Source organism: Monodelphis domestica, chromosome 2, assembly GCF_027887165.1.
Source record: "Monodelphis domestica isolate mMonDom1 chromosome 2, mMonDom1.pri, whole genome shotgun sequence".
Classification (NCBI taxonomy): Eukaryota; Metazoa; Chordata; class Mammalia; order Didelphimorphia; family Didelphidae; genus Monodelphis; species Monodelphis domestica.
The window spans coordinates 377,134,220-377,157,090 of record NC_077228.1 but is presented as its reverse complement, the minus strand read 5'-3'; the positions used below and the strand labels follow the sequence as shown (position 1 = coordinate 377,157,090).

At 37.7% G+C, this 22,871-nt stretch overlaps 2 long non-coding RNA genes across 2 annotated transcripts in view; both read right to left on the bottom strand.

Annotated features, from left to right (window-relative positions):
* LOC130456849 (uncharacterized) overlaps window positions 1–22,867 on the bottom strand; it is a 31,175-nt gene extending 8,308 nt beyond the window's left edge. Inside the window, exon 1 of the long non-coding RNA XR_008915878.1 lies at window positions 830–22,867. This is a non-coding gene — a long non-coding RNA (uncharacterized LOC130456849). The remainder of the gene's footprint in view (window positions 1–829) is intronic.
* LOC130456848 (uncharacterized) overlaps window positions 1–22,871 on the bottom strand; it is a 78,073-nt gene that overhangs the window by 55,053 nt on the left and 149 nt on the right. The gene's annotated exons all lie outside the window — the stretch shown is intronic.

The window sequence follows — 22,871 nt, the reverse complement described above, 5'->3', positions numbered from 1 at the left end:
CTTCCTTTTTCTATCCACTTCTCCTTTTCCACTCCTCTTCCCTTACTATTAAGGGCAAATAGTTTTTAAGATTATGTTACTATTCTCAGGAAATATGTATTTAGAAGCTAGCATGATGAGGTAGAACAATTACTAAATTGGAAACCAGCTTTATCCTGGTTCCAATACTAAGTTATGTGATTTGGGACAAACTATTTCAACACTCTTGATTTGTTCTTTTAAAATGAGTTGTGCTTAATAAAAAATATCTTTCAATTTTTACATTTGTTCCATAATGAAAAATACAGGATTTTAAAAAGCAATATATCTTCATAATTGTTCTTTGATTAAGCATGACAACAAAATAAATGCCATATTTAACTTACAAAAGTCACTATACCACTCCTCTCTCAACCTTCTTAATATAAAACTATTCTAAATTTTTTGTTAAGACTACCTAAAATTCCACTTCCAATTCGGAGACCCATTTAAGTTAATAAGCCTCCTCCGCATTGCTTGCTCATTGAGGACAGTGACCAGTTGTAGCCTTTTCTACATATCCCAAGGCTTAGTGTCTTAGCAGAGAAATTGGTACTACGGAAAATTAATATTGAATTATAATGATTTTATGAGAAGTCTTCTTGAACTTCAAGTTTTAAAGGTCAGCCAGCTTCTAAGATAAAAGTAATCTGCTCCCTAGAAGCAGGATAGAGACCTGCTCTTATTTTCTGTAAAAAAAAAAAAAAGAACTATCTTAGAACTCAGCAAATTCTAGCTGCCATTTTGGACTCTACTAACCAAGGCATATCATAGGGATTAATGGGCATGTTGGTTTCCTCTTGAGACTCACCTTTTCCTATGAAGATGTAACAAGGGAGGAGTCAGGATCTTTAAGTCAACCTTCTCAGTAGCTATTTATCAATCAGAGATGTTTTGAGATATCTAGGGGAGGAACTGAATGAGGTCACAAGAGTTATGCCAGAGGAATTCATTCTTTTGCCTCACTCATTCTTGTTGGTGCCCATTTGGATTGTAGAGGGTGTCTACTGGCCATTTTAGATTTTCTTGAGTGATTGATTAATAAATTAATTTAAAATTATGAAATACTCTCTTGTCAAGAATATCAATCATTACAGTACATAGTAAGAATTCAATAAATATTTGTTGATTGATTTATGTGGGCTGATTCAAACAGATTGTCTTTCCTAATACCTAAATGAGATCATTTGATGGTATGGAAATTGTGAGCAAGAGAGGTTGAGAAGGGAGGTACAGCCTTCATCTCCCTACCCTTCCACAGGAAGGAAGAAGATAGCTAATTTTCAAGTGAGGAACACTTTAGTGGGTAGGCAGCACAAAGTCAATGATTCCTAAGCATTAGCATTAAGAAATGGAAAAGGAGTGTAACAAGGGAGATGAGAAGATACTACACTAGTCTATATATTTAAAATTGTTTTTTCCACTGGGGCCAGGCATATAAGTAAAAAAGATAAATTCAAATTCCTTCTCCTTCCTATTCTAAATGGTCCTTGCCTTCGGCCCTAAAGCTTAGGCTAGTACTAATGCAACTAAATTGAGAATTAACCAGATATTTGTGAGTTAGCCTAAGGACCTAAATACCTTTTATAAAATTGCTGTTATGGGAAAGCGTGTTCTAATTCTCCTAAATGGATTTTTGAATGATAACCTGTAAGTCAATCATAGGACTATCTGAAGGCTGTAACCAAAGAAAGGGCCTACACATACTTATTTTAAGAAATCTTAAAAGAAAACTGCCCAGATCTCTTAGTCAGTCAGTCAATCAGTTAACATTTATTAGACACAATGGCTAGCACATACTAGGAGCTTAATAAAAATTAATTTATAAGTATTTGTTTTTTTTTTTAAGAAACCCTTACCTTCTGTCTTAGAATTGATACTAAGTATTGGTTCTAAGGCAGAAAATGATAAGGGATAGGCAACAGGAGTTAAGTGATTGCTTAGGGTCACACAGCTAGGATGTATTTGAAGAGAGATTTGAACCTAGGACTTCCTGGCTTTAGTTCTGTCTCTCATATTGCTTTTGTGGAAAGAGAAAAATGTAGGTGGTATGGAGAAATGTAGGCCGTGATATAGTTAGATGAATATGAAATGAGCTAATTAAATGTGGAGACCTCTAGGGTCACTCTATGGAATATCCTTAGTGCTGCTCTGATCAACATTTTTATAAATGACTTGAAAATACAGATGGTTTGCTCATCAAATTTATGAATTACATGAAGCTGGGGGTGAGGTAGATAGTAAACATCAGTAGATGATAGAACTATAATTTAAAAAAACAAACAGTCAAACAGGCTGGAATAATAGACCAAAGCTAATTCAAAAGTGATAAATCAAAAGTTCTATACTTAAGTTCAAAATATTAAGTGTAGAAGTAAAGGCCTGAGGATAGGGGACCATACAGAAAGTTCATGTAAAAAACAGGCAGGTTTCATAGAAGATTATAAGATTAATGGGTATGCAGTAAAAAAAGGCAATCAAAAGAACTAATGTAACATCAGTTAGATTGCATTAACAGCAGTATAGTGTCCAGAATGAAGGTGATAATCCTATTATATTCTACCCTTGTTGATCAACCAATATCTGGAGTAGTGTGTCCAGTCTTGGATGCCATATAATAAAAGCTACAGTATTAAATTAATCTGATGGAACTGTTATGAGACATAGTTGAGATAATGCATGAAAAGTGCTCTGCAAACCTTAAATTGCTGTACAAATGTCAGCTATTATTATAAGGCCATTCCAACAAAAAAGGGAGGGAGAGGAGATAAATTGGAAGACATAGAAAAATTAGGTAAAAGAAAAAGTAGGAACTGGAGCTGAAACTAAGGATGTTTAACTTGAAGAAGACCTGGAGAGACATAACAATCTTGAAATAAATGAAAGATTATTATGTGGAATGGGAATTCAACTTGGCACCAAAAGACAGAATAAGGAACAGCAGAGGAAATTAAAGGGAGACAGATTCTGATTCAACATAAGGAAAACACTCCTAACATTTGGAGATGTCAAAAGAAATCAGAATGAATTATATGAGCAGGAAGTAGGAAGAAGTTCTCTGTCAAAGGAAAGGCTTTTAAAGCAAAAAGTGAATGATCAAGAAATAGTTACAGATGCTGTAGACTGGATTTATAATTCATTTGGATATAGTTTAGACTAGATGACCTATGATATTTAAAAATAATTATTTTAAATGGCCTTCCCATTGCTTCCTATTAAAAAACAAAAAAGTTTGAAATAAAACTTGTGAATATAAATATGCATAGTCCAATAAAACAAATTCTTATGTTAGCCATGCCTGTCCAAAATATATCTTTCTCCCTATAATTTAAGTTTATCTCTTCTCTATCAAGAGCTGAATGGCATGTTCTAGCCTTGTAGTTTGTCATTGCATTGATTAGAGTTCTAAAGTCTTTCAAAATTTCTTTTCTCTATAAAGTCTTTGTATAAACTGTTCTTATTCTGTCCACTTTATTCTTCATCTAGTCACAGAAAACTTCTTAGTTTTCTCTGTCCGTTTTGTCATTTCATATGGAACAAAGTTTCATTACCGTTACATATGATTTATTTAGCTATTCCGTAATTGAGGTTAGCCTTTTCATTTTCAATTTTTGATTGCTACCAAAAGAATTACTAAAATATTTTTGTACATAAGTCCATTTACTATAACAAGCTAATCAAAGTATGCATGCATAGTTTAATCATTTTTGAATAGTCCCAAATTATTTTGGAAAATGGCTAGACCAATCCATAGCTCCACCAACAGTGTACCAGTATGCCTATTATTCTGCCAACATTTATTTTCTTAATTTGTTGATGACACTTGGTTCCGTGATCTATTTTATGAAAAAAGCCTTTCATTGTGTAATCAACTGTACTCAATATTAAAAAGCTTTTTTTCTCTAGTGGTTGAAGAATTTCATTGTTTCATACAATACTAAGAGATTGGAATTAAATTCACAAACCAAGAGGCAAAACATTGAAATCTGGAATGGTTTTAACAGATGTATTGTCCTATCTGATGGGCAGAAAAGAGGAGAAATCATTATAAACTGCTACACATGTTATTAGGCTGACTTGGTACATGATATGCTAGCTAGGAATAAAATCTCGGGTGAGAGCAACTTTTTTTTTTCTTAAATAGGTAATTTGTCCAGTATATATCGGTTATTTTAGAGGAAGAGTGGAGGTGGTTGTTCTTAACCATTGGCAACTCTAGCAGATCTATCCATATAACATCAGGTTTCCCCAAAATTTACTGTTTACCACTTATAATGAAAACAGCTTGACTTAGATCTCTGATCAAATCAAAGAGGCAACATGAAAGCTATCACTGACTGAAAACTAAGTATTAGCCAGGATGAAACTTTGGTGCACTATAGGAACTAAAATTTTCAAGTTCTGTTCCCCTTTAAGCAAATGAAAACAGTACCTCAATCTAGTCCATATCCAGTACTCCACAATCAATATAATCTAAGTTATACAATCAACAAATAGTTATTGAGTACCTGCTATATACACTAAGTTTAATGGCGTTGTAAAAGATGCAAAGAAGTATTAAAAAAAATCCTTGCTCACAAAGGGCTTACATTGAGTAGGAGAGGCAAGGCATAGAACCATAGATGAAAAAGATAATGCAAGGTTGTTACGAGTTCAAGACTATAGTAGGTCCCAAGGCACGACAATTGTTACTAGCCTTAAATAATACATTATATCTTTCTTTTAGTATGTCCTGAACTGTAGTTATGTTTTTATTGCACATAATATATCATATCTTGTATCGTATTCCCTTCTACTAAACTATAACCAACACAAAGGCAAGGTCTTAAATACATTAGCATCACCCTATTACCTTACATGGTATAGTAAGTGCTTCTTAATAGTAGTAGTAGTAGTCTCTCGGTAACCGAGGGTGACGATTGTCTTTGTGCGTTTTCATCTATGCTGTATAGATGAGTGTGCCATTGGCTTCTTAATACAGAGCTGCTAAATAAATACATATATAAGTAGTGTTGTATCATGGAAAGAGGGATGGATTTGGGAGTTAGGAGACTCAGGTTATTGTTTTTGCTGTGATACACATAGCTATATGAATGTGGTTAAGTACTAAATTGGTTGAGGTTTAGAGTTCTTATTTGTAAAATAGGAATCATTCCTGCATCACTTATTCAACAAGCACTTATTAAACAACCATTACATGGCAGGCACTGTGATAGGCTCACAAGTCTCTCCGTATCAAGGTAAAAATGAGTGTCTGGTCTCAAGGATCTTGTGTTCTACTGGTAGAGAATATATTTTAAATCATATGTTTAGAGACTATGGACACCTGGTGAACTATAAGTCTTCCAAAAGTGGCTATAACGAGTCTTTTAATTTCTTCTGGACAGACACACCTAACAAAAAGAGTGAAGTGGAACAAGATGCAAACTCCTTTAAAGCATGGACTCTCCAGTTTGGATTAAGGATTATAAATAAGGATTAAGTAAGGATTAAATGGAGTGAGGCATGAAAAAGAGTGGCCAAGTCAAGAAGGCAGAGTACCAGGAAGTGATATAGCTGAGATCCTGTCCACAACTCCTCCAAAGAGAAACTAGGAAATGCAAGAGACTGAATCCTGATGGAGAAATACAGAAAAGATCTGTGAGTCCTTTAACTGTCCCAAGTTTGCACAAGGAGAGAGAAGGGAGTGGGATTCTGTAGCACTCTGGGAGAGGGTGTGCACTGAGGAAAAAGGAGGCCACAGAACCATTCTGGAGCACTCTAAGACTTACACTAGGGTCCACACATCAGCTGGCAGCTTTACTGTCCATTATCCAACTCTAGGTCACAGATCCAGGGCATGAGAAGAGATCTGAAAAAGGGTTCTTTGGCAGAAAGGCCCTGGGCTTTGTATTGAGAAAGGAAGAAGTTCAGAAGCTAGAAGTTCTGTGGATAAGACCTCAGAAGCAGAGCAGGATCTCACTTCCAGTATCCAGCCCAGCCTACAAAGAAATAATCAGGTTAGGAATTCATAGGAAGGGGAACCTTGAAGTTTTATTACTGTGAACCAAGAGTTTTTCAGTTGGCTGTAGGAGACAGGAGTGTCAAACTACTACCAAATGCAATCACCATTTTCCTTTAGATCATCATGACCTTGGACCCAAGAGCCTTGGGAAGAATGGTACCACTAGATCCACTTCCTAATCCCACAGCCTTCATTGAAGGGGGAAATCATTATGGGATCCACCTGTAAGACCTGCTAACAAATTGCTACAAAGACAGATAACCACAAGAGCCCTAGCAGTGGTGGCACTTTCCAGAACACTATTTCTGCTTCCAGCCTAGTCCTCTGGGGAAGTCACTCCTGTGGAGAAAAGGCTAGCCATGAGGCCAGCTATCTCCACAAACCATTGACCAATTGCCTCACACAAATGCAGCCTTGCTGAATAGAAAGGTATCCAGAGGCAGAGGAGGTAATGTATGCCAGGCAAGCCAAACAACCATCACCACCTTGCCCTCCATCTCCCTTAAGCCCTTTACAGTGACAGCCCAGGACCAAAATCTTGGGAAAGTAATGCTTCTAGCACAAGTAATTTCAAACATCATCCTAGGAATGTGAAGACAGGATTAACTCTCCCTTTATCTATTTTTAGCTAAACAAATCAAAAACTCAAAGCACTCCTGCTTAACACTAAGAGAATTCATAGTCACTTACTAAAGTAAGCTCACACCTCCAAAGGCTACTGTCACCCACCTTGGGTAGTGCTAGGCAAATTGAAAGACTGAGACTGTTTCCCATAAAGTGGTGGGGCGACAGGAAGTGACTTCAAGAAAACTGCTTTAAAAAGGCCATCCTGAGGACTGATTCACTCTGTGGTGGTGAGCTGGACTGGAGGAGGAGACTCTTTCCCTGGATCCTGAGTTGGCTTGAGGTGGTGAGTGGAGTGATTCCTTCCTTGGTTCTGTAAACCTTAAAATTTCTTAGACTTATAAATGTTGGAAATTTCACCATTGGGAAATTTCATACTTGAAAAATTTCCTATTGATAGTGGGTCTTGGCTATTGGAACGTGAACCCCATTGGCATGGGAGGTTCCTCCTCCTCCCTTCTTAAGATTACTTTAGGACAGAAACCTTTTGCTGAACAATGGAAAGGACTTTGACCTATGCTTAAGCATAGAACAGGAATTTCTTTGAGTCATGATTGATTTTAGAACTGATACAATGGAGATACTTGGAATGACAGAACCAAGTCTTGGAAATTGCAATCTCCACCCTACTCAGTCCTAACAGGATTTAGGAAGGACTGCAGCATAGATCAAAATTTAATTATTCCAATCTCTACCCTACTCAGGGTAACAGGATTTAGGAAGGGCTGTAGCAAAAGATCAAGATTTAATTATTTGAGAATATGACCTCCAACAGACATGTGCAAAGCCACAAACCTCTGGGCGGTCCTGGGTTAAGCTAGAGCCACCATTGGCACAGGGAAAATGATGGACAGTGATTGGTAGATGTGAGAACTGAGGGGAGGGAACTTGGATGGTTTCCTTAAAGAGAGAGGGGTCTGAGGACTGAGGGGGGTTGGAGAGTTTTGGCTCTGAGTGGTTGGAGAGGTGCTCTGAGAAGCTTGCTCTGAAGGAAGCTGGAGGTGGAGGCCCCGGAGACTGTTTCTCCATTTTGGTCACGTGAGTAATAGGGACTGATCTCCTTTCTTTTCCCCAGCTATCTAAGGGCTTGGGCCTTTTGGCCCAGCCTAAACAGAGGGGGTATTTAAGCCCTATTCCCTTCTCTCCCCTTTCTCTCTCTCTCTCTCTCTCTCTCTCTCTCTCTCTCTCTCTATCTCTAATTCCTTTCTTCCTCCTGTTTGTAATTAAACTCTATAAAAGGCTGACGGCTGACTTGAGTTTTCATTTAGGAATTACATAGCTGAATTCCTTGGCGACCTTAAATTAATATATATCAGTCTTTTAAAGTGATTTCCTTGTCACAGTTCTTCAGTGAGAAGACTTTCTCTGCTCATTGGTCAGTTGGTGGGACACTCTCTTCAGTGTGAGTTCTGGTGATAGTCATGGCGGTCTTAGCCTTTTGTGCACTGAAAGTTCTCGGTGGATTCTTTAGCATCTCCTGGCTCTTCAGATTTCGGCTTCCTAATAAGGTCTTTGGATTCTTGTGAGATTCACTTTTGGATTCGCATTTGTGGTCTGGAGACATTAGGATTAAACTTAGGGTATTTTGTAAGTAGGCAGTGATTTCTGTCTTTTTATCTACATGTTTCCATCTCTTTCTGTGACCACATTACTTTAGAAATCTCATATTTAGCATAAAACCTAAATTTAAATTCTTATAGGAAGGAGCCATGGTGGAGATGTAGCTTTGCAATTGTTCCTGAAGGTGGTATAGCCAAAGCTCCTAAAGATTCAGAAAAGAAGGTTCTTATCACTGAGAACTGTCAAGGTACTGTCAAATGGTTTAACACTGGAAATGGACATAATTTTATCAATGGAAATTACTTTAATGTAGCATTAACATTTGCTCTGCAGCTGTACTCCATCTGACTCATAAGTGAAATCTTCCATATGTATTGTCTCCTCCACAGAATGGGAGTTCTTTGAAAGCAAAGATTGTCCTACTTTTCTGTTTGTATCTCCAGTATTTAACATGATGTTTTTTACGCAGAGTAAGAACTTAATAATTGACTTATTCATTCATTCATTTTTCTCATGTTAGGTACTAATTGTTTCTGCTGTTTTCAGCTGGTATCTCTAGCCAGATTGTATATTAGCATTGTCTCTTCTACTAAGACTGTGAGGGTATAAACAAGTGTTCAATAAATTCTTGAAAGACTAATAAAGGAACAATATTCTTTAAAACTATAGACCAAAATCTAAGAAAAAAAATTTTTTATCTTTCTCAAGGCAGAATTAGACAATTTGAAAAGAATAGTAGATTGAAAAAAATATCCAGTGCTAGGAAAGAAAGAATACTGGAAACTTCTAGAAACTGTAGGTTTAATTCTTTGCTTATCAAGAATAAAAGGCAGATGTTTTGTAGATTAATAATAAAACATGCAAGCATTTCCCCCCCAATTCACTGAAAATAATATGCAAACCTTTTTTAGGTGCTATAAATGGATTTTCAAAAAAAGAACAGTGTTTATCAAAAGGTAAAAAGCTCCATGTCTTAATAGTTAATTCTGGAACTCCATGAGTATTTGCAGAATACTAGGTCTTTATCTACATAATCTTCTACTACTAAATGCTTCTCAATGCTGTTTGAGGAATATGCTTTGTAAAAACTTTAAATACTAAATAGCTATTTTTTGTAACCATTAAATCTTGATCATAGGGAAAGGTAATATACTCTTGTTGATCTAGTTCTGTAGGTCAGGCCTTGATGTCAAGTTAATGGATTAATTTTGGTAAAGCTGTAAGTGTTTCAGCCCTTCTGGTACATACTACCAACCCGTATGATATGGTAGAAAAGCTTCCATTCCTAGCACAATCCTGCTTCCCCTTTGCCACTCAATAACCCCAAATCCCTTTGAAGAGAGAAGAGAGATCTCTCTTTATCTTCTCCTTCCTCCTTTGATGAAGAATACCCTTTTCTCTTTACAAAAAGCCTTCAGATAGTTGCCTTCCTCATTTCTCTCTTATCATCTTGTCATTTTTTTGATAACACTTTTTAAAATGTTATTTAGAATATTTTTCTGTTTACATGATTCATGATTCCCTACCTCCTCTTTCCTCCCCTCCCAGAGCTGACAAGCAGTTCCACTGGGTTATACATGTATTATTGTTCAAAACTTATTTCTATGTTATTCATATTTGCAGTAGTGATCTTTTAGCATCAAAATCCTAATCAAATCCCTATCAAACTATGTGATAGAGCATATGTTTTTCTTCTGGGTTTCTGCTTCCACAGTTCTTTCTCTGAATGTGGATAGTGTTCTTTCTCATAAATTCCTCTGGATTATCCTGGGTCATTGCTGCTGGTAGAAAAGTCTATTATATTTGATTGTGACACAATGTATCCTTCTCTGTGTACATTGTTCTCCTGGTTCTAATCCTTTTGTTCTACATCAATTCCTGGAGGTCGTTCCAGTTCACATGGAATTCCTCCAGTTCATCATACCTTTCAGCACAATAATATTCCATCACCATCAGATACCACAATTTGTTCAGACATTCCCCAATTGATGGATAACCCCTCATTTTCCAATTTTTTGCCAACTGTAAGGGATAAAAATTATTATTGGACTGAATATTTAGGAGTATTAAAGTAGCAAAATATTAAAGAGTATGGTCACCATGAATTTAATTACTAAATTTCAATGAGTTACTCAAGTCAGAATGACTTTTGTGGTAGTTTTATTTACAAATGCAAATTATTTACAAATAGATAGAAAGAAAGTAAGGAAAATGAGAGAGATATAGCTACTCCAGTCTGGTCTAAACCAGGCAGGGTTTCAGAAGCCCCAGCAAAAGGGGGGGGGGGGTTAGGACACAGAGTATTAATTAAACAAGGCTTCTAGCTAGGAGGCCTCCAAGATGAGGGACCTCTCTGGAGCTAGTGCCTCCAGAAAAGCCAAGGAAAGGTAATCAGTCCTTTTCACTCACCCACGTGTCAGTCCAAAAGGAAGCAGTCTGAGGTCTAAAGCCCAAGCTCCTCCAAGACCAAGTTCAAAGGCGAAGACCCCTCACAGAAGTTACCATCAAATTTAAAGACAGTTCTTTGGTGCCTTTGGTCCACCTTTATGGGTACCAATGGTGGCTTTAACTTTGCTTTGGATTGCCCGGGGGCAGTTGGTTGTTTTTGATTTGTCACTTGCTAGCACATGTGGGCCATAGACCTTCCCTTCCCTGTCCCCTCACCCCACTTAACCCTTAACTCCTAAGTGGGGATGTATACATTCCTGGTGGCTAAAATCTAAAGAATAAATAGGGTGGGAGTTAATCCCATCTTCACACACCACAAAGAGAGCAGCTATAAACATTATTTTTGTACATGTATTTTCCTCTATTATCTCTTTGGGGTATAAACCCAGGAGTGGTATAGCTGAATCAAAGGGCAGGCAGTCATTTAAAGTCCTTTGGGCATAGTTCCAAATTGCCCTCCAGAGTGGTTGGACCAATTCACAACTCTACCAGCAATGCATTAGTGTCCCAATTTTGCCACATCCCCTCCAACATTTATCACTTTCCTTTGCTGCCATATTAGCCAGTCAGCTAGGTATAAGGTGGTACCTCAGAGTTGTTTTAATTTGCATTTCTCTAATCAGGAGGGATTTAGAACACTTTTTCTTGTACTTTTGATTTCATCCTGTGAAAACAGCCTGTTCATGTCCCTTGATCATTTATCGATTAGGGAATGGCTTGATTTTTTTAAGATTTGACTTAGTTCCTTATATATTTGGGAAATTAAACCTTTGTCAGAGAGTTTTGTTATAAAAATGTTCTCCCAGTTTGTTGCTTTCCTTCTAATTTTGGTTGCATTGGTTTGTTTGTACAAAACCTTTTTAATTTGATATAATCAAAGTCATTCATTTTACATTTTGCAATGTTCTCTAACTCTTGCTTGGTCTTAAATCCCTTCCTTTCCCACAAATCTGACAGGTATACTATTCTATGTTCACCCAGTTTACTTATGATTTCACTCTTTTTAAGTCATTTATCCATTTTGAATTCATCTTGTTATATAGGATGTGAGATGTTGATCTAAACCTAATTTTTCCGATACTGTTTTCCAATTTTCCCAATCATCTTGCCATTTTAAAAAAGAAATCAAGTCTCTAATCTTGGGAAATACCACTATCTTTTAAACCATACCCTCTGACCTAACTAGTTTGAAGCAATTCTTCTAGCTGTCTTCAATGGTCAATATGGTCCTTATCAGTCAGGTGAACATTTAGGTCCCTTTTCCTCTAGAGGCAAAGTGGCCAAACAGTCTATGCTATCCTGTTTTCTCTTGAGCTTGATTGATTTATGTGGCCTCTAGCACTAATCTCCCTCTTAAATTATGCTCTTATTATTCATATCTAGTTTTAGTTGTGGCCTTCCCACCAAATTTATATTTCCAATTCTCGCTGATTGAATGGTAATATATACCTCCAATATTCTGGGATAAATTAGCAAAAGGAACATCTTTTTGTTCTATACTCTTCTCCCCACCCCTTCAGGTCATGGAGGAATGGCTCAGACTCAGCTTTGAAGGGTGGGGATAACACTGCTATATAGTAGTGATGGTGAACCTATGGTACAGGTGCCAAAGATGGCATATAGATGGCTCTCTGTGAGCACGCAGAAGTTCCCCCCACTCCCAACCCCTAGTTTGTTACTAGAAAAGGGGAGGGACTCGGTCAGAGCTTCTCCTCTCCTGCTCTTCACCACACCCAATGACATCTTTTCATATCCTCTGCCCCTCTGCCTAGCAGCCAATGAGAGCACACATGGGGGGTAAGGTGGGTGGCTCAGAGATGGCAGAGCTGAAGAAAAGAGAGCTTTCAGGTCACTCCCCTTGCCCTCTCTACACTGGCTAAGGACATTCCTTACTTCACCTACTCTTCTGCCAAGCAGCTCAGTGGGAGAGCTTTCTCCCTCCCCTGTGTGGGAGCATTCCAAGGGGGAAGGACACGGCATGCAGTCTGGGGGAATAAATGGGAACAGGGTCTGGCATTCCACTTCTAAAAGGTTCACCATCCCTGCTATATAGTCTTCTGGTTTTTACAATCACAGAGGAAACAGTATCAATTAGGGTGGGGTCTGAACACCACAATCACTTTCATTTTTGTTTCTTTAATCCCTATCTTTAAGACATTAGTTCTGACTACTACTAGAAGCAATATTGAGAGACATTTAAAAGTTTTTTGACTTTCACAAGAGTTTAATAGATTTCAAAGTTGCAAAAAAAAAATGAAGCCTTTTTTTTTAAAACAACTATCTCTCATTAAAATGTCCACTTCTAACTCCCTTATGTAAAGGAAGTGCTAGATCCATAGGGAAGAAACAAAATTAGAGGAAATTGCCTTTAGATTCTTCCATACTTGCATGAAATTCAGAAATGCTTCTGAAAAGGGGATTTATTCTGCTTCATAATTTCCTAAAAGTTACAAAGTAAGCTTTGCAGCTTTCTAAAGTTTAGATAAAGAACTGAGAAGTTGACTAAAGGTTTGCTCTCATGAGCTGTAGCACACATTCTTTTTAGCTGGAATCATCAAGAGTGGGTTGGAACTTGAGTTCTATATCCTCTCTGATGAAGCGAATGAATGGGGCAGGTATGTTGAACTTTACTGAACTCACTACAGAAGAAAACAAAGGCAAAACAATATAAATATAAACAATATAAATAAGCAAAAATATGAATCATGCCAAAACAGCAAATACTCTTGACTCCATTGACAGATCTGGTTTGGAGTTTGGAGAGGAGAGATATAACTAAGAAAATAAGATATTGAAGGGATAACCTATTTGAAAAAGTAAAACTGATTTCTGTAACAAATAATGATAGCAGATAAAGACAGAGATAGCAGATCTCTAGCAGCACATGTAGCAACACTATTTTTAACAACGTTGACATTCTTGAAAGACAAATTAAAATTGAAATCTCAAAAAAATTAATTCCACTGAATTTAAAGACTACTATAGTGTATTGTGGCATCAATTGAAAACATCAGATTCATAGGTATGCCCTCTAATGGTTGTTTCTACAGTTTTTCTTTAGTAGGCTAGAAGGTTCCCACTGCTTTTCCCTAGATTCTCAGTTCTTTCAACATCTACCAGAAACTTGAGCAAAGTTAAATGCCAGAGACCTGGATTCATCTATATCCATAAGGCATATGAATTTGCCTATTTATCACCAAACTTCTCTCCTACATGTTTAGTGCCTCTTCAGTTAAAGGAAAGACAAGGCTACTATTATCACTCCTTTCACACTGGAAAGAGCCACTACAAAAAAGACCTTTCAAGTGAGCAAATGAATTAGAAGACATTATTGACTTTATTGTACTTTGCTCAATCAGAACATAGAATAAAAATCCCCAATAGAGAACTTCTGTCTTCTGATTATAAACTACTGTAAGAGAAGGTTTGACATCTTGAAGAGAAATGAACAAGGAGAGAGCTGCAGAATTCTACAACAGCAAGGGATGGGAAGAAAAAGGAACTCAGAACTTTGTAGAGGGAAGAGAGCCGAGTTGATCCAGCTACAGTTGGGAAACTGACTTCTGTCTGGCACCATAGACCAGATAGTAGCTCCAAATGGCTCCTTGATCCAGTGATCTTCTCTCTGTGATTTCTGATCCAGATCCCACCAGAAGACAAGTTAGATCGGACAGGACTTTGAGAAATAAACTGTCCAACAAAGAAGATTTTCCATCTACCTCCTTTGAACGTCAACTTGGGAAACTTACAGTGCAGCCAAGAACCAGAGTCCTCATTATTCTGACCCCAAGTGGGTCAGGTAAACCAAACCTGATCTGCTTGACTTTGGGGGAAGGATTTTAACTAGTTAGGGACCCCTTCTCCCTCCTTCCTTCCTGAACACTAAATCTTTACTCTCCACTGCCCTGTACCCTTTTTTTGTTTCCCTACAATAAATTTTAGTCAAGAAAGATTCAAGAACCGACTCCAATATTATTAGAGGGAAACTTGAGAGTGAGGGGGAGAGAGGTGACTTTCTCTCCCCAAGAAGAGAACTTACTACTGTAAGTCTCTTCAATAGATCCTTCAAGGAACCCAGCAGTCAAAAGCTGAAGGCAGCTTTGGGTGTGGGGGGAAGACATCATTTCTTTTATCTTCCTTTTCCCCATATCACAGAATCTTCCACATTTCACCCTCTATTACACTACTGAAGGATAGGTACTAATTGGTTTTATACAGTACCAAGTATAGAGTCAGGATGAGAACTATGGATGATGCTGATAATATAAATTATTTCTTTAGGTCCAATACTATCTGTTGATGTGATCCAATCCTCTGCCTTTCACTTCACATTTATTAAGAGATGATAATGAACTGGGAAAAAGCAATGGACTTAGAGTAAGGAGACCTTGTTTCAAGCCCTGGTTCTGCCATAATGAGACACTTTTTTTTTGGCAAGTTACTTAACTAAGGTTTGGTTTCTTCAAGTGTAAAATAAGGATGGCACTGAGTTTGAAGTCAATATTTAAGAGTTCAAACCATGTTTGGCTGTTAACTGTGTGACAATAGGAAGATCACTTCACTTTGAGGGGCTTCAGTTTTCTCATCTGTAAAATAAAAGGGTTGGCATATCAAGGAGTCTTAACCTGAAATCTATGAACCCAAAAATAAATTCTGAGAGAATATCAATTTAATTGGTAATTAGGTTCCTTTATACATAAATATATTTATTTTTTAAAAAGCATTATTCAAATAAGAGGCACATAGATTGCACTAGACTGCCAGAGGGGTCTGTAATACAAAAAAAAAGTAAAGAAACTCTTGGCTAGATCATCTTTTTGCTATTCATTCCAGAATTTTAATTTCACTCTCTATTTCATAGGGTTGTTGTATCAAATGAGAAATAATAAATATAAGCTATTGTTATTAGTTGTGTTTAGTTAATTTTAAGTTCTAAATGTTAATATGCTAGTTGAGGGTGAGTTCTTTTAAAACACTAATGAACTAGGAGAGATATTGTTAACTGTTTAAGCTCTTTTACAAGAATTCTAAAATTCTGCTATCAAATTAAGTTAAATGAAACAATATAGAACCATACCCAAAATATGGCTATGAAATCATCTTCTGGTATGAGTGTTCCTTGTCTAGAGTGCAAAAAGAGTTTGATTGTTTAATTTCCCTTTTCTTAACATTCCAAATGCTACTGATGTTGATTTAAGAGGCAGAACAAAATTTCTGTTCTTTCAGAAATAAACTATTAATGTGATAGTTCTCATTTTTCTCTCGCCTAGGTACACTTTAACTTGAAAACTATAGATTTACTTTATTTACCATGTTGTAAAATTTAAATTAATATCCAATAACTCCATGTATTATGTTTTATAAGATTTATTAATAATCACTTGAAATAGAAGAAAAAAGAAATAGAAATAAAACCTGAGTAAAACTCCCTGGTCTCTCACCTCACCCCCCTCCACCAGAGAAAAATGAGCAAGGGGCGGAGCTATGCAAAACTTATATCTTCCCTATGTTAGCATATAAATTGAGAAGGTAGATGGGAAGCTGGGAAAGAGAGTTCTGGGGTTCACATTCTAATTTCACAATGTTACATCTGGACTTCAGTTTGTTCAGAAAATTGTTAACATTTTTCAGAAATTCTATTTTGGCATAATATTCCCATTTTAAAATTTTATTTTTCTCTTAAGATAACACTTTACCTAGTCACTCCTCAACCCAATGCTATTTGACTTTTTTCTCCATTATGCTATTGAAACTATTTTACTAAAGGTCACCAATTATCTCCTTTATTGTCAAATCCAATAGTATCTTCTCAGTTGTCACCCTCATATATCTCTCTACAGTACTTAACTCAATTCAACAGTCTTCTCCCTCTCCCCATAGTCTTTCCTCACAGCTTCCACAACATTTTATTCTCCTCATTGTTATTATCTGATCTCTTTCTGTCTTCATGATTGGCTTTTACACAAAGTTCATTTATAGCACTGTTCTGAATTCTGTTCTCGAACTTGTTTTTTTTTCTTCTTCTTCTTCTTCTTTAACAATTTCATTCTTTCCATGGCTTCAAGTATATCTCCCAAAATTGTAATTAGCCCTGATCTTTCTCCTTAAGTCTAGACTCACATTTCCAATTGCCTGCTGGACCTCTGCAACTGAACCAAATTTTTATCACAAATTCCAATGCCATAGACCTAAGCTTACTACTTTTCTTCTAAAACCTAATCTTCCCAATTTCTACTGAAAGCATCACTATTGACCTACACTCAAAATTTCAGGGTAACCTTAGGAAAGAGGAAGTCAATTGGTAGCCAGGTCCTATTAATTTCATCTCCACACAAACTCTCATATTTTTCAATGCAATTCAAGCATTTATTATTCATTGCTGGAAACACAAAGAAAAAATGTAGGTTTTGGGACAAAAATCCACTATTCGATAAAAACTGCTGGGAAAATTGGAAGACAGTGTGGGAGAGATTAGGAATTGATCAACACCTGACACCCTACACCAAGATAAATTCAAAATGGGTGAAAGACTTAAACATAAAGAAGGAAACCATAAGTAAATTAGGTAAACACAGAATAGTATACATGTCATACCTCTGGGAGGGGAAAGACTTTAAAACCAAGCAAGACATAGAAAGAATCACAAAATGTAAAATAAATAATTTCGACTACATCAAATTAAAAGGCTTTTGTACAAACAAAACCAACGTAACTAAAATCAGAAGGAAAACAACAAATTGGGAAAAAATCTTTATAATAAAAATCTCTAACAAAGGTCTAATTACTCAAATTTATGAAGAGCTAAATCAATTGTACAAAAAATCAAGCCATTCCCCAATTGATAAATGGGCAAGGGACATGGTTAGGCAGTTTTCAGATAAAGAAATCAAAACTATTAATAAGCACATGAAGAAGTGTTCTAAATCTCTTATAATCAGAGAGATGCAAATCAAAACAACTCTGAGGTATCACCTCACACCTAGCAGATTGGCTAACATAACAGCTATGGAAAGTAATGAATGCTGGAGGGGATGTGGCAAAGTGGGGACATTAATTCACTGCTGGTGGAGTTGTGAACTGATCCAGCCATTCTGGAGGGCAATTTGGAACTATGCACAAAGTGTGATAAAAGAATGTCTACCCTTTGATCCAGCCATAGCACTGCTGGGTCTGTACCCCAAAGAGATAATGGACAAAAAGACTTGTACAAAAATATTCATAGCTGCGCTCTTTGTGGTGGCCAAAAACTGGAAAATGAGGGGATGCCCATCAATTGGGGAATGGCTGAGCAAATTGTGGTATATGTTGGTGATGGAATATTATTGTGCAAAAAGGAATAATAAAGTGGAGGAATTCCATGGAGACTGGAACGACCTCCAAGAAGTGATGCAGGGCGAGAGGAGCAGAACCAAGAGAACATTGTACACAGAAACTAATACACTGTGGTATAATCAAACGTAATGGACTTCTCCGTTAGTGGCAGTGTAATGTCCCTGAACAATCTGCAGGGATCTAGGAGAAAAAACACTATCCATAAGCAGAGGACAAACTGTGGGAGTAGAAACACCGAGGAAAAGCAACTGCCTGACTACAGCGGTTGAGGGGACATGACAGAGGAGAGACTCTAAACGAACACTCTAATGCAAATATTAACAACATGGCAATGGGTTCGAATCAAGAACACATGTGATACCCAGTAGAATCACGCGTCAGCTACGGGGGGTGGGGGGGAGGAAAAGAAAATGATCTTTGTCTTTAATGAATAATGCATGGAAATGATCAAATAAAATACTATAAAATTTAAAAAAAAAACCCATCCCTGGTTCCTGTCAAGAAAAAAAAAGACAATTCAAATGAAAGCAGTTCAATTTCCTGACATGGTGCTGGTAGACTGTCCAGGTTTCCCAGGCATAAAACAATGAAATCAGCACAGTAGCTCTGTAGGGCCTTCAGTTTAGTAGGCAGCCTCATACCTCTTCTCTCCCACACTTTCCTTTGGAGCCTCTCAAATACTGAGCCACCTCCAGCAAAGGGTGCGTCAACCTCATCATCTATGTGTTCATCCTTGGAAAGTCAACTGCCAAGGTAAATGAATTTATTACAGTGTTCAAGATTTCTCCATTTACTGTAACCAATGGTTCTGCATATGGTGCTAGCTGGTAGAGAACCTCTGCTTTCTTGGTGTTTCTTGGTAATTTTGCTAAAGAGTATGGAAAAAGAAACTGAACTCACAGACCTGGAGTCAGGACACATGTTCCAATTTTAGTTCTGTCAGCTCCTCCCTAAATAAATTAAAGCAAGTCATATCCTCAAAAAAAAATGTAAAAGTCTTTGCCTTCAAAGAAATTACATTCTACTGGTGGAAAGCAATACGTGTATAAATAAGTAGACTATAGCAAATAAATATCAAATCGAGAGGGAGGGTGTTAATAATTATGGGGATCAGGAAAGGACTCTTGAACAAAGTGGAACTTGAGCTGAGGCTTGAAGGGAGCTAGACTTTCCAAGGGGTGAAAAGGGAGGGAGACAATCTAGTTGCAAAGTCACAAAGATAAGAAACGAAATGTCATATACAGAATACCAAGTAAGCCAATTTTACTGGGACATGGAATGCCATGAGGATGTATAATGTATAATTGGTCTAGAAAGATAGGTTACAAGTGTTCTAAATGTCAAAAAGAGGAGTATATGTTTAATCTTAGAAACAATGGGAAACCAGTGAAGTCTTTAAACAGGAGTGACATGGTTAGACCTATGCTTTAGAAATATCAATTTGACAGCTAGGTGGAGAATGGTTAGGGAGGAATGAAGTAGACAGGTCTATTAGGAATCTTTTACCAAAGGATGATAATCACTTGAATTACTTACAATATACCAATATTATGCTTAGCTGACCCCTGGAGACATAAATATAAAAGCAAAGATAGTTCTTGTCCTCAAAGAGATTATACTCTTAGGGGATATTTTGTTCTTTGAAGTTACAGAGATGCTAAGTGGGACCATAAGAGAGTACAGTGATATGCCCCTTTTAGGTACAAAAGCTGGTTTAAATTTGGTACATGTTTTGAGTCCCTTACATGAAATTCAAGGCAGAAGTTATTAAAGACAAGAAATTAGGGTAAGAAAGTGGAGGCTTTCCATATCCATGAAATATATCACAACTCTCCTAGACTATTGCAATGTTCTTCTAAGCTGTCTTCTTCCCCTTGACTCTATTCTTTATATTGTTTATGCACAAATCTAGTGGCACTTCTTTGAAATCTTTGAAAAGAGTGGCTTCCCTCTGTTTACTTAAGTCCAAAATCTTTAGCACAGCAATCTAAGCCCTTTAACAATCTAGCACCATTACACTTTTGCAAATTTTTCTCACTACTACCTATCACATACTCTATGCTTCAATCAAATGGGACTAGCCAAGCTCTCTCATGTCCTATGAATTTCTGACTCCATGTCTTTATATTATTCCCAGTATCTTCTACACTATCTCCACCAATAAAATCCTTGCCTACCTTTTAAGACCTAGATCATAATCCCTTTTCTTCATGAAGTTTTTTCTGATCCTATGAGAAATTATTCCTTTCCTCAAATTTTTTCCCACTGTTTGCTCCTTTTCTATGCCATTTCTCTGATTTTCTCTGTAGGATAGGGTAATTCTTAGCAAAGAAGTAAAGCACTGGATTTATAGACAAGGTTATGTCCTGGGAGGTATACTTCAGAAATTCCTTTTGGTTTATGGTCATACCCAGGATCTCCCTGGGAACTTTATTAATTGGCTTGTTTCAGTCTCTACTGAGGAGGAAAAGAGGCTCTAGACCCAACATAAACATTGAGGATAACATAACTTTAAATATACGATGGGCTTTACTTATACTGAAAAATGGTCCATAAAATAGTCAAGAGGATTCTTCGTTCTTGAGTGGGACTCCACCTACCACCATTCACCTATAAAATTTTTTAAAATTATAGTACTTCCCTAGGCTTGGGCCTGAGTTTCTACCTCCCATCTCTACTCTATCCCTACAAAGACCTGAAGGGGAAAACATTCAGGCTCAGCCCAGATCTACACAATCCATGTAATTCACTGGAAAGACAAGGTAGACAAACTCATTTGTATCTGAACTGTGTTGCTACTGATGAATTCTAGCTTTTGCCTTTCAAGAGACATCACTGCTGAGTCCAAGAAGTTCCTTGTGCATTCTGCCATTCCACTACTGCCAACTTGTGATTCTGTAGCTCTCACAGTGGCCCAGCAATTCCATTTCAGTCTAAGATCATCTGACTTCCTCTTGGGGGTAGGGATACCTAGGATATTTGTGTACCTATAAATTATTATACCTAAGATAGTTGTATCTAACGGAATTAAATATTTGCACTAACTTAAAAGCTTATTATTAATAAGTATTGTCTGGCTAATAATGGAGGGAATTTCATTATATGCATTAAGAGGGAATTGTCCTCATTAATTACTATATTCCTTATGAAATTGATGCAGCTATGATGAAAGAACACTGCATTAGAAGACAAAAGGGAAGGGAACTAGGCAGCTCAGTAGATTGAGAGCTAGGCCTAGAAATGGGAGGTCCTGGATTCAAAATTGACCTCCCACACCTCCCAGCTGTGGGATCCTGGGCAAGTCACTTGACCCCAATTGCCTAGCCCTTACCACTCTTCTGCCTTGGAATCAATATTGATTCCAAGACAGAAGGTAAGGCTTTTTAAAAAAAGTTAAAAGCGTGAGGTCATCTTCCTTTTGTCATTTATTATTTCAATGACTTATTTAAAAAAAAAAACAAATAGATGCTTACCAGCATCAATTTCCTCTTTTGAAAAGTGGCTTAGAGAGTTAAAATTTCATGATTGAATTTTCGGTGGTCTTTCTCTGAAGGGCTTTTTTTTTCTACTTTAAAGCTCACAATTTTATCAAACGAGGCCCTCTAAAAGCACCAGTACTGTATAAAAATCACTGGAACTGAAGTCACATGACTTGCCCACAAATTCCTGAAGCAACTAGGCTATTTGGTCTCTGTGATACACTGTGCAATGTCATTCACCCACTTGTTTTCTCATCTTTAAGTATTAAATCATCTCCAAGATGCCCTTTAGCCTTAAATCCTCCTTTGATATCTATTTTTTAGTTTTAACATTTGGGCGAAACGGAGATGTACAGGACCACAACATTGTACTTGTTACTAAAATCTAGGAATCTTGTCTCTAACTAAGTGTAATCATCAAATTTTAAAATAACTGATGGGATAAAATGTATCATTTTCATTTTACAGCCGGAGTTAAATTGAGGCAGAGAGATGAGTTAATTTAAGGTAACATAGGCAAGAACTCAAATCGCCGAACTTCCAGTACAGTGACTTTTCCCCTCGTAATCTTATTCCCTTAAATTCGGATTCATGTTTCCAGGGATGTTTTGCAAGATTTCCTACAATCCTCTTTCAGATAAAAGCCTGTGTTTTAAATTTGCTTTTATGCCTCACACAAAGTGGTAATGCATAACATGTTGGTCTCGGTGTCCCAATCTAGAGGGGGCACCCTGGCTTTTTTTCCGTGGTTTTCTAAAAATCTTTAAATCCCACATTCCACTGGGGGGAAAGGTCGCAGGCAGGCAGGCAGGAATGTACACACGCAAACCCAGGCACGCGCAGACAGAGGCGGCGGCTCGGAGCCACGAGGATAAAACAAGAAGCTTTTGAGTGGGAGAGAGGAAGAGAAAAGAGGAAAAGTGGGGGTGGGGGCGTATAACACCGAAACGGGAAATTCTCAAACACTCAATTTGACAACTACTGGCAGAGCAGGACAAGGAAAGCAAAGGAAAGGCAGAATAGGGCAGGGCGGAGGATAGCCGAGCAGAGCCAAGCCTGAATAGAACTCATTAACAGGCAGGGTGCACATACTGCAGCAAAGGGCGGGGGGGAGGGGAGGAGGGGAAAGTAAGTAGGGGGGGGTATAAAGCTACCCGACCATGGTGGCTGCCAGCACGTACTAGGAACGAAACGGCCTGGGCGGCCCTTTTATAGGCTGAGCCTGAAGCCTCCCGCTCCCCCGCCCCTCGCGCCGCCTCCGGGCCACGCGCAGGAACTCCAAACGTTACCTGAGGAGCTCGTGCTATATTCGCCCGTTCTCCTCCGCTCACCCGCCCCTCCCCTCTCGCGCGCCACGGCTTGGTGCCAACCCCCACCCCCGCCCAACCTTGACCCCCTCCCCTTTC